This window comes from Cupressus sempervirens, chromosome 7, assembly GCF_028749045.1.
Source record: "Cupressus sempervirens isolate cs-2001-9-10 chromosome 7, ASM2874904v1, whole genome shotgun sequence".
Lineage (NCBI taxonomy): Eukaryota > Viridiplantae > Streptophyta > Pinopsida > Cupressales > Cupressaceae > Cupressus > Cupressus sempervirens.
In genome coordinates, this window is record NC_143124.1 from 462,537,741 (window position 1) to 462,551,384 (window position 13,644).

The 13,644-nt window shown below is 33.8% G+C and overlaps 1 pseudogene; it reads left to right on the forward strand.

Moving 5' to 3' along the window:
- The first annotated feature begins 1,996 nt into the window (after positions 1–1,996).
- Positions 1,997–2,464, forward strand: LOC149547550 (secreted RxLR effector protein 161 pseudogene; annotated as a pseudogene).
- Positions 2,465–13,644: the final 11,180 nt, after the last annotated feature.

Sequence of the window (13,644 nt, forward strand, 5' to 3'; positions counted from 1 at the left end):
TCTCCTTTAATTGATTTACTCACTCATTCGGATGAGGTGAGTTATTTTTGGCATCAATGGTTTGGTCACTTGAATTGCCACTATTTGCAGCAACTCATTCAACAAGACATGGTTGTAGGGTTGCCTTCAATTCACTTTTCTGATGGAGTTTTCCAAGGATGCATTCTTTGTAAGCATCTATAAGAGAAGTATGACAAAGGCAAAGCATGGAGGGCTACACAGCTTCTAGAGTTGGTACACAGTGACTTAGTAGGCCCATTTCCACATCCATCTTTTAGTAGGGCTAGATATGTTTTGACATTCATTGATGATCTTTCTAGATATACTTGGGTATATTTTCTCAAACATAACTCTGAGGTCTTTGAGTCTTTTCAGGACTTCAAAGCTTTTGTAGAGAAACAATCTGGGAAGGCCATCAAAATTCTACATATAGATAATGGGGGGGAATATGTCAACCATAGGTTTGAACATTTTTGTGCCTCTAAGGGCATTGATCTTTAGCACACAATTCCTTATAGTCCACAATAGAATGGTGTTGTAGAATGCAAAAATAGGTCCTTGAAAGAGATGGCCAATTGTATGATTCACTCTAGGTCTATGGCACCTCAATAGTGGGCAGAGGCCATCAATTATGTGTGTTACATTCAGAATTGTGTTCCTCATAAAGTTGTAAAGGGGGTAATTCCTTTCCAAGCTTGGACTAGTCGAAAACCCACTGTTAAGCACTTTCGAGTGTTTGGTTCTCCTGCATGGGCCCACATTCTAGTAGAGAAATGCAAGGCTATGGATCCATAGAGCAAGCCTTGCATATTTTTTGGGTACCCAGATGGTGTCAAGGGCTATAGGCTTCTCCACCCTACAACTCATGAACTGTTCATTGAGAGGAGTGTTCATTTTGAGGGTGAATCTTCCAGTTCTTCTCCTATCACTTCTCCATCCACTATTACATTGGAGACATTGGAACATGATGACAGTTCTTTAGAGAAACTTAATCTTCCTAATCTGCATGAGGAGTCTATGATGATAGTGATGATGAGGATCTATATTCTTCTCGAAGTCATCATTCAGAGGTTGATGATTCTCCTCCAGATTCTTCTGCCACAAGACCTCTTTGGGCTCGCCAGACTTTACAGTCAGTAGGTGATTGGGTTGGTGATCTTTAGATGCAAGAAAAATAATGTCACAATTTTAGCTAGCTCCACATCTCTTTGTTTCTTTAGCTTCTGATCCAAAAACTTTTTGGGAAGCTTCTGGTGTCCTTGAGTGGGATACAACAATGAAGGAAGAGATCAATTCCTTAGAAAGGAGTCATACCTAGGATTTAGTCCCTCTTCCTAAGGGAAGAAAACTTGTTCGATGCAAGTGGATCTATCAAACAAAATTTATAGTACATGGGTCAGTTGACAAGCATAAGGATCACTTGGTTGCCAAAGGATTCTCCCAGGTGCCTGGGATTAACTACTCTAAGACTTTTGCACCAGTATCCAAGATGAATTCCATCCGACTTGTACTTGCTATAGCTGCAGCCCATCATTGGGAAGTTCATCAAATGGATGTGAAGAGTGCTTTTCTTCATGGTGACCTTCAGGAGGAAATGTACGTGGAGCAACCACAGAGGTTCATCCAAGATCCTTCATTGGTTTTCCATCTTCGAAGGTCTCTTTATAGCCTTAAACAGGCTCCTCGAGCTCGGTATACCAAGATGGATACCTTCCTTCTGACAGTTAGGTTCACTAGATGCCATTCTGATCTGAATGTCTACTTTTTGCAATAGAATGATACTTTGACATTTTTGGTTCTCTATGTTGATGACTTTTTGATCACAGGGAGTCACTCATCCACCATCAAAGTAGTGAAAGCTACTCTTCATGATTGATTTCTAATGTTAGACTTGGGTCTTTTGCACTATTTTTTGGGGATTGAGATCACTTAGTCTTCATCAGGTATCTTCATGGCACAACCCAAGTATGCACTTGATATGCTCTCTAGATTTCACATGGCTGATTGTAAGCCTGCACCAACTCCATTTCTATCAGGGGTCAAACTTGAGGCTAAGTGTTCTTCACCCTTGGTTGATGGCACTTTATATCGACAACTTGTTGGGAGTCTCATCTATTTGACTAACACTAGGCCTGACATTGTATATGTCGTGGGCATAGTCTCTCAATTTACGCAGGAGCCACATGAGTTGTATTGGAAAGCAGCTAAGCGGATTCTTCACTATGTTCAAGGAACTCATAGTTATGGCATTCACTATGCAATAGGCATGGATTTTGACTTGGTAGGAAACACAGATTCAGATTGGGTAGGTGATTCTCAAGATCGCAAATCTACTTTAGGGTATTGCTTTTCACTTGGTTCTGGTCTAGTTTGTTGGTTGAGCAAGAAGCAATCTGCAATTGCTCTTTCATCTATTGAGGATGAGTATCGAGGGGTAGTTAATGCCACCACTGAGGCCATCTAGCTTCATAATATTCTCATTGAGTTTGGTATTTCATTCAAAAATCCAACAGTCATCTTTTGTGATAATCAAAGTGCAATACAGATCTCAAAGAATCCAATCCATCACCAGAGGACCAAACACATTGAGATACATATGCACTACATTCAGGAGCTGATTCATGCAAATATAATTGATCTCAAGTACATCCCAACATCAGAGCAGATCACAAACATTTTCACCAAACCCTTCACTGAGAGCAAGTTCCTTCATCTGCGAGCTTTGCTAGGGGTGCGACCAGTGTCTACTTCTAAAGGGGCTTCTTAGTCCTTTGTCTCACTCTCTCTACTTTGGGGGGGGCGTGTTTTTTATTTTCTCTCTTTGGGGAGGAGTTTTTCCCACTGGGTTTTCTCCTTTTCTCCAATTGTGAGAGATTTTTCGTACATGGGTACCTCACCAGGCTTCATTTCCTAGGACCCATATCTTTTCACCCACCTAAGCTATGCTTAAGGGGGGGTGTTAGTGTAGGTTTTTTTTCCTTATGTTAGGGGGTATTTATTTTCCTACACATATTATTTAAGCTTGCTTAGGTTTATTTTATGTGGTTACTATGAGGACACATGGTGAAATATATAAGCCACAAGTGTAACTTTTTCCCACACATGGGTAGTTGAGTTACACATCCTCCTTTGGCTTTTTGTGCCACCTCTCATAACCACTTTTTTGACCTTACCTAGGTAGGTCATGGGGTAGTTAGATTTCTCACATGTTTTTTGATATTTTACCAAGTAGGTACAACCTCCCACCTTTTATGGGGTATGGGAGTTAATGCACCTCTTGGATGTATATGCCCCATTTTTTCTATATATACAACCCTCTCCTCTCACCTTCATCAACTAAGTGATAGCTCAGTAAGAGTATTGAGAGTCTTCTCAAAATTCTCTTTCTTTGTCTCTATTTTTCTCTCATTTCAGATATCTCTTCATTCTTCTATTTTGATCTTTGATCATCATTGAGTGGAGGTGCATATGATCTACAACCGACATCAAATCTTGGCTTGGTTCTCACTTCTTGCAGAATCTAACAATAATGAGGTGTAATTTTATAGCTTGTTTGTATTGAATACCATGACAATTTGAAGAGCTTTTGCCTAGTGCTGATAATTGTATCCTTGTGAGAACCTTAAAATCATTAAAACAACAAAGTTAGAGATGATTCCATGACTAAATTGGTGCAAGATGTATAGTAAGTTTAGATCATATATTTTTCACAAATTAATCCTAAATACCACTAAGCCATTTCATAACCATATGCACACAACTTATTTTCCTTTTTTTTCACAATATCGGTGCATGTTATATGGTCTATTTATTACTCAAAATTAATATCATTGTGCATTGCATGATGCTTTATTCTCCATTCTTACATACATTTTTACACGAATCTATTATAAATAGTAAATCTATGAATTTATTCTAGGATATGATAAAAAATAAAATAGTGGTGGAAATCTCCTCTAACTTATAGTTCAGGTGAGAAGATTCTGGCCTTGAACTTATAAAGTGATAGGTTCATAATGTTTCTTATACTTTTGTGCACACAATGAATTTAATTTGAATACAGGGAAAATAAAATGGGTTAGATATGTTGTTGTGTTCAAGTAGAACAATCGACAGTGGCCATGAAAGAGAAATTTGAGTGGCATCAAGAAGTTCTAGAGCCAGGGTGTTATTTGGTGCCTTGGGTTATTGAAACCCAAATTACAGGTCATCTATCCTTCAGAATACATAAACTAGATCTCAAACATGAAAGAAAGACCAAGGTATGTGTTTAGGTTTTCAAATATTTCCATTTAAAAAAATCACAAAATAAATTCTTGAAAATAAACAAGTGACAATCCAATTTGCAAAATCTCTGCATTATTTTCTTATATTTGTTTAGTTTTTTTTTTAAATAACCTTAGAAAAGAAACTTTGGAATATAAAGAAATGATAGTGAAATTATATATTCTATATGTATTTGTTTAGGTTTTTGGAGATAATGCATTTCATTTTGATATTAATTTTTATTTGTGGGGTGAGGATAGGCTTGATTTTGATCTCCATTTTTCATTTATAAGATTTAACTTCTTGAAATAGTTATGAGAGTAATTTAGTTTTGAAATTGTTGAAGGATAATGTTTTTCTAATTGTAGTGATAATAGAGGTAGATTCAAGCCTATGATTTTTATGGTAAAGCTTGAAAAACATGGTAGATAGAGTAATTGTAATTGAGTAAGATATGATTATGAAATAGCTAAGTGATTTTTAAGAATTAATATGATTTGAATTTAGTATACAACTTAGACCAATTTAATCATGGAATCACTCTTACTCTACTTTTAACATCTTTGGTCAATTTGGTACTGTTATATTACTTTTAATAATGAATTAGACCATTTTAGAGTGATTGTAAAACCATTTAAAATAAAATTTTAAAATAAAGTAGAGAAATGAATTTAAAATCTAAAAAATATAAAGGTGACTTAATAATACTAAATTTTTACATAGAGATACATGTTTTATTATAGCTAATAGTGCTACAACTTGCTCTTATATTAGATACTAACTTTTATCCTTGTGGTGGTAAGCTAAGAATTATTTGTGTGAAGCATTTGAATTTGACCATGACCATAGACTACATGAGCATGATCATAGATTGCATTCATATTTACCAATGATATCAACACTAAAAATTTGGTATGCTTTTTGTTATGTCCATCGAGACCAATTCTTTTTCTGACTATTATACAATACTAGTTGCAATCGCTCAAAGATTGGTTTTTCTATAAGTGGTAAAAAATCAAAGTATTGAGTAATCTATTTAGACATCCTTCCTTGGAGCTCTTGACATTTGATGAAGTTTTTGAAGTAGCTTAAGCTCTTTTTTTATTCAATGTCTTTGTTTGATTGTCACACGAAATATTAGGAAGCCTAGTGTAGCCATTTAACAGGTAAATTATGATTTATTAATGAATTTTATTTTTTGGATTCAAAAATTTATTCTTACATTTTGAGTTTAACAAATATGTTTTTTTTTCCTTGCATTTCAAGATCTTTTATGTCAATGCATTTCATTTGGTCATAGGCATTTCCACTTATTTAGAGGGTGCTTTATCATATTTACTTAACATTGATTTATAATATTTGATTGGTTTTCTTTTATCTATATTATTAATTATTTATTAAAAATTTACAAATACTTATTTTTTATTTTTATAATATTTCACTCTCTTTATAGAATATGTCTTCATACACTCTTTTAGTTCTTTATAATTTTCTTTCTTTTCTTTATTTCCACAAGGTAGGACTCAATCTCTACAAAGCTTTTGTTATTTAAGAATAAGAAACAACTTGAAAAATATATTAAATTACAAGGATGGAGAAATATTAAGGTTTTACTTTGATATATTTTTTCTAATAATAATTTTTTAAATCTTTTAAATTGCAGGGAGAATCCAATAAACAATTGAAGATCAACAACAAGCTAGATAAAATTTTGTATCAACTACTACAACTATCAGATGTTTTTTTTCTCTAAGGAACTCCAAAAAATGCTATAATTCAATTTGTATTGTTTAGTGATGGATTGCATTGAAAGTGTGTTAGTGTCACAAATGGTAAAATTTTTGGTTTTGCTAAGTTCTATTATTGAATGTGGTATAAAATCTTGAGATAGTATAGTTAGATGATCCTATTTTGAAAATGTTTGATTTCCTTGTGTTGCATAATTTTAAAATATTTTTCTTTCTTTCATAAAGTAAAAAATAAAATAAAAAAGTGTAAGAAGACAAGTGCATCTTCTTATTATAATCCTTTTTTCATATTTCTTTTCTTGTTTATTAGTAATATCTATTTTACTAGTTGTTTGTAGTGAGTAAGAGTATCATTGGATAAGTATCACAACTAATTTTATTAAGAAGAAATTTTATTGCTATGGGATTTAATTTATCTTAATGATTTGATTAGGATCTAAGATGATTACAGAGGAATGCTTAACATATTACATCAAGTTGATTCAAAGCATTATTTTGAAAATTAACATAATTTAAATGCTTAAATGAAAAGAAACATAATAACATAATAACTAAAAGAAAGAGAGAAGAGAGATAGAAGACAAAACACAATTGATAATAAAGTTCATCTGTATGTCAAACTACATCTCTAGGTCCTACTCTAATAGAGGGACTGATCCATTAAGCTCCAAAATCAATTACAAGTGTTTACAAGAGTTTCCCTTCAAACATAATAGAAAAATTATTCTCCAATGTGTAGGAATAATCAACAAGTCTTCAAGTTCATAATCTCCTTCTCATAACTTGGATGGTTTTCAAATGACTAATGCATCTTTTAATACATAAAATTAGCCATAATTAGGATAAAACCATCAAAACAAAAAAAATCCCTCTTGGGAAAATAATCCCCAAAAATATCCCCTTTGCAATGGCCTTATTTATTTTCTAGGATCAATTTTAAAAAATAATCCTTAGTTTAAATATAAGCTTCCCCAAATGAATTTTAAGTTCCATTAATAACACATTGGCTATGAAGGATTTTAGATGGGCTTTGGTTAGGAGTTCAAGTCCCACCACCCACCATTTACAATAGCCAGTGGTTAGCATCACAATTTAAACAACTACCACATAATAATAGTAAAATCCAACATGTGGTGTAATGGTTAAGGAGGAAAGTTAAGATATTGAGGTTGTGTGTTTGAATCTCCTCAACAAACTTTTTGCACTCGATGCCTAGTGTGCCACATCAGTATAATGGCATCATGCTAAGGTCATCAGAATTACTTCTTTTTACCTAGAATTCAAATTATTGTAACTTTCACACATGGACTCCATTTTCGATGAAACAATTGTCATTGGAAATATTTTGACATGCTCTTTTATTTGAAATCCATTATTTACCACTTTTGAGATGATTAATTTTTCACCTTTTTATGGGCTTTGTTCCCAATTTGACCAAACTTTGAATAGCCATAACTTGGTCATCTAGACTTTAATTTTTCCCATTGAAGTTGTGTTGGAGTCATAATTTTGAACACATTGTAATGATGTTGATTCTTTGAGTATTGGGGGCATTTCAATTTCTACTAATTTTCATCCCCCAAATCAAACCTCCCCACTAAAGAGTTTTTGGACCTCTTTGATTACTTGGAAAGTAGGTGAGGGTATAGTTCCACCATTTTACCAATCTCAATCCATCTCTCCTTTCTTGGATGCATTCCCTTCAACCCCACTTGGACATATTCAACTAGTTCTCTTTGTGATGTCCTAACATTCCTATCAAGGATGGTATCTTTTAGCAATTTTGGCATGTACTCTAGTGAAAGATCATCAATGAATGGAACTTGAATGTCTATGTCTTCCTCCAAGATTATTGGATGCTCATACAACTTTGGATTCTCAACATTGACTATTGAGTAAATTTGCATGTATGGAGGAAGATTAAGGTACAAGGCATTGGTACCGATCTTTTCTAAGATCTCAAAAGGACCAATACTAGATAGGCTTGAGATTCCTTCCTTCACCTTGCATTCTTTCCTCGCTGATATGTAACCAAAATCTATCACCAACTTGGAAATGGTGATCGATGTGATGCTTATCATGGCAAGCCTTATATTTCCTCTAGCTCTACTCCAATTGTGCTTCTACTACCTGATGGATAGGTTGGACCTTCTAGATGAACTTTAAAGCCTTATCTACATCATGGCATCCATCTACACCATCATCCATTCCAAAAGAAAAATCCATTGGTATCTTTGACAAGTACCCAAAATAAGTCTCAAAAGGAGACCTCTTTGTAGAATAGTGCTTTGCATGGTTGTAAGCATGCTCTACATAATGAATAATTTCATTCCACAACTTAGGATGCTTACTGTAGTAACCTCTAAGCATATGAACAACTATCCTATTGACTAACTCTATCTATCCATTGGTCTGTGGATGGAAGGCTATAATCTTCTTCAGCTTGGTGTCCATGAGTGCCCACAAAGATGACCAAAATTCCCTAAAGAATTGAGAATCTTGACCTGATACAAAGGAAGTAGGTAACTCAAAATGAATCCATACAAATTGAAAGTACAAATGAGCTGTCAGTTCAATAGTGACCTAGTTTTTACAAGGCATTAAAATACACAGTTTGATAAGCTAATCAATTACTACATACAAATAATCATGACCCTTCCTAGACATAGGTAAATTGCCCACAAAGTCCCTAGATACACTTTCCCATGAATGGGATGGTACAGGTAATGATGTGTACAAACCTAATCTCGTATTACTTGGTTTACTAGTTACACACATTACACATCCTTTAATATACTTAGTGAAAAGTTTCTTACATACAAGGCTAGTAACACTATTTTTTCAATTGAGCCAATGTCTTACTTACCTTGAAATGTCCTGCAATCAAAGAGGTATGTGCTTCTTGGACTACATTTGCCTATTCATCTTTAGGAATGCATAGTTTTCCCAACTAGTACAATAAATTATCCTACACATAGCAATCTTTCTCTTCAACATGTTTACCCTAGATTAAAGCTGCATAGATATCCTTAAAGTACTCATCATTAGCATATTGTTCTTGAAAATTTTCATGAACCATAGAACTTTTCTGAAGGACTATCAAATCTAAAGGACTATCAAAGCATTCATAATAGGAGGCCTAGAGAGCATATCTACTACTTTGTTATGGACACCCTTCTTATGATTAATTATCGAATGAAACTATTGTAGAAAACACATCCACCTAAAGTGCCTACTTTTTTGCAACTTACATTGTGAGTGCAAATATTGAAGTGGCTGGTGATCAATCTGGATTAGAGTTTCTTTCCCCATTAAGTAGTGTTTCCATTTTTTAACACTGTAAAATAAAGGACAAAGTTCCTTATAATAAGTGGGATAGTTACTTACTACTCCTAAAATAGTTTCAAAGTGGTAGCAGATTGGTTTACCTCCTTGCATTAATACAACTTCCATGGAAAACCCACTTGCATTTGTCTCAATTTTGAATTGTTGATGTAAATTAGGTAGAGCTAGAACTAATGTAGCATTCAACTTTTCCTTTGAAGTATCAAAAGCTTTCTGTTGTGGATCTCCCCACTAAAAAGTTTCCTTTGTACTAATTAATGCATGTAATGGTGATGCAATGTAAGAGAAGTTTGCAATGAACTTACTCTAGTATTGAATTGTACCTGAGAAGCTCCTAAATTTTATAATTGTACTTGGCTTAGGCCATTTTACAATGCATTCAACCTTCACAGGGTTTACTTTTAGTTGACAATCCCCTATGACATAGCCTAAGTACACTAATGATGTCTTAGCAAATTCACATTTAGACATCTTTGCATAAAGTTTTTCTTTTCTCAATACATCCAAGATCCTTTTTACATGAGTTACATGATCATCGCAAGACTTAATGAATAGAAGGATATCATCTAAATAGACTATGAAAAAATTATCAATAGAGGGATGAAAGACAACATTCATGACTCTCATAAATGTAGCTGGTGCATTACAAAGCCCAAAAGGCATGACCAACCACTCAAATAGTTCTTGTTTTCTCTTGAAAGAAGTTTTCCAAATATCATTATCTGTAATTTGTATTTGATGACATCCACTACACAAGTATAATTTAGTGAAATAAATTGCATGTTTCAACTGATCAAGTAAATCATCTATTCTAGGAAGAGGATACATGTTCTTTATCGTTATCTTTTTCAAAGCCCTATAGTCAATGCACATTCTCCAAGTCCCATCTTTCATTGGAACCAACACAATAGGAGAACACAAGGAGAAGTACTTGGACAAATAACTCCTTTCTCAACCAACTCCTAAACTTGCTTTTTAATTTATTCATTGCGTAGAACTAATAAATGATACATGTCGATATTAGAAAGTGGCACATCCTACTATAACTGAATTTCATGTTATATATATCTCTCTCTCTTAGGAGGTAACCCTTTCAGTTCCTGAAACAAGCCATCATAAGCATAAATAATCTTGACCATTTCAGATTTATGATTAGGATCACACCCCTTGAATGCCTCAGATGTTTCATCTTCTTTGGCTTTTACAATCATAAACACAAAGTTCTTACTAGAATTGACTAACCTTTTCATTAACCAGCATTAACTAATGCAAGATTAGTCTTTATCTTATGTTCTCATACAATGTATTCAACCTGATCTCTGAAAAGATGATATTTTTTCTCCCTTCTATAAAAGATAGTGTGCCAATCATATAGGTATGGACTCCCAAGCACAACACCACAAATATCTAAAGGCACTACATCAGCTTCTACCTCATCTACAAAGTTTTTAGTGATAGAAAATCTCAATTTACATTGGTTAGTTACATGTAAATACGAATCATTGTGAACACATCCAAGTGGATATGGTTTTGGATAAAGTGTTGTAGTCAAGTTGAGATTTTTAACAACCTCTTTAGATATCAAATTAACTTGTCAACCTGTATCAAACAAAGTATCAATCTTAGTATGTTTGATAACAACCCAAATATGAAATAATTTATTCCTTTGCTTATCATTCTTAGGAGAAGATTCTTTACTTGGACTTATATTTGAAGAACTTGTAGCTAGAGAAAGAGATATACCTTTTCCTTTACTTGGATTCTAGTAGCAACAATATTTGTCTCATCTCCAGAGCTAGATCCAAGATTTTGTTGAATTACAACATTAGTCTTTTGTTTGCCATTATTTACACCATATCTCTTGGGCTCTTTTCTTGGTGCAACTTCCAACACTTCTTTCCTACAATGTAATAATGTGGGTTTTTCACCCTCTTTCTTTACTATAACTATCTTTTCTCCCTTCCCTTTGTCTTTAGATTTACCTTCAAACTTAGATGGCTTCTTTTTGACCCTATCAATTAAAGTAACCTTACCCCTTGACTCTATGTGTGTCATACACTTACTTAATCCAAGTTACATGGATTAAAAACCAAAATAGAATGTCTAAGGTAAGAATGAAGACTACCTATGTATTCGAGTAAAGTATCCTACGTGTACAATGGAACATTTAATGAAATAGCCTTTTTATAAAATTCATGGGTGTACTCCTAGATAGTTTGACCTTTCCCTTTCCTAAAATGTCGCCACTTCATCATTAATTGCTGCATATAACCCAGGGGGTAGAATTGCTTCTTTAAAGCAATAAATTTTGACCAAGACAATTTTAACTTACCATGCTATGAAGTTTCATCCCGATTCCTACTCTCAAACTAAGTTAGAGCTACACCACCTAACCAAAGAGTGGCTAACTGAATTCTATTAGCATCATCTTCAAGGTTTTGAACTTTGCAATAGACTTCTACTTGCTGAGTCTGGTCATCTGATTTCTCCGCATTTAACTCCCCATAATACTTTGGCAAGTCAAACTTTACATCCAACTTGATTCAAGGCTTATGTCCATCATTAAAAATGTTAGAAGACTCAAAATGGGTAGAAGAAGGAGAAGAAGGGGAAGAAAGAGAAGAGGGAGAAGATGAAGAAGAGGGAGTTGTGTTTGAAGGATCATGATCACTTCCTTTCTTTCTCCCTTTGCCCTTCCATGCTGCATGTATTTGCATCATTTCTTCTCTTCCCTATACAAAAAGTTCTACCATTGTCTTCAAATTCTAAAAAGTCTTTCAGATACTTATATCTTGAAAACTTGTCCACCACCTTTGTCTACCATTTGTGATGATGGTGTAGTCCTTTGTTTTCCAATCTTAGGATTGTATTCCTTGAGCTTTCCTTTTCCTTTCTTGATCTTAGATCTTGGTATCATTTAAATTGGTAATACTAGTCACACAAGAGCTCTAATACCAAATTTGATCTGATTAGGATCTAGGATGATTATAGAGGAATGCTTAACATAATTACATAAAGTTAATTCAAAGAATTATTTAGAAAACTAACATAAATTAAATGCTTAAATGAATAAATCATAATAAGGTAATGACTAAAACAAAGAGAGAAGAAAGATAGAATACAAAACATAATTGATAACAGAGCTCATTCATTGGTCAGCCTACATTTTTTAGTCTTGATCCAATAGAGGTACTAATTTGATAAGCTCCAAAATAAATTACAAGTATTTAAAAGAGTTTCCCTTCAAAAATAATGGCAACATTATTCTCTAATGTGCAAGAATTATCAATATGCCTTCAAGTTCATAATCTCCTTCTCATCATCTAGATGGTTTTCAAAGGACTAATGCCTTCTTTTATACATAAAATTAGCCATAATTAAGATGAAACCATCAAAATAAAAAAAATCCCTCTTGGGAAAATAATCCCTAAAAATATCCCATTTTCCATAGCCTTATTTCATTTTTAGGGTCAATTTTAACAAATAATCCTTATTTAACTAAGGATAGGCAAGTTAGGTACTATCTAAATATAAGCTTTGCCAAATGAACCTTAAGAACTATTAATAGCGCATTGGCTATGAGGGATTTTAGATGGGTGGTGGTTAAGAGTCAAAGTCCCACCATCTACTGTTTATAATAGCCAGTGCTTAGCATCATGGTTTAAACAACTATCCAATGTGTGGCATAATGGTTAAGGATGGCCAAAATCATGATTTAGACAACTATCAAATGTGTGGTGTAACAGTTAAGGAGGAAAGTTAAGATATTGAGGTTGTGTGTTCGAATCTCCTCAACAAACTTTTTCCACCCAATGCCTAATGTGGAAAATTTTGCCACTCGATGCCTAATGTGCCACGTCAATATGATGATGTCATGCTAAGATTATTGGAATTTCTTTTTTCAACTAAAATTCAAGTTGTTGTAACTTTCACACATGGACTCAATTTTTGACAAAACTAACATCATTGGAAAGCTTTTGATGTTATCTTTTATTTGAAATCCATTATTAACCACTTTTGAGATGACTAATTTTTCACCTTTTTACAACCTTTGTTCCTAGTTTGATCAAAGTTTATTGGCCATAACTAGGTCATTTGGACTCTGATTTAGCCTCTTCAAGTTGCATTGGAGTCATAGTTTTCAACACTTTTTAATGATGTTGATTCTTCGAGCATTGGAGATATTTCAATTTTGACTAATTTTTATCCCCCAGATCAAGCCTCCCCACTAAAGAGCTTTTGGGCCTCTAAAGTTTGATTACTTAGAAAGTAGATGAGGGTATAG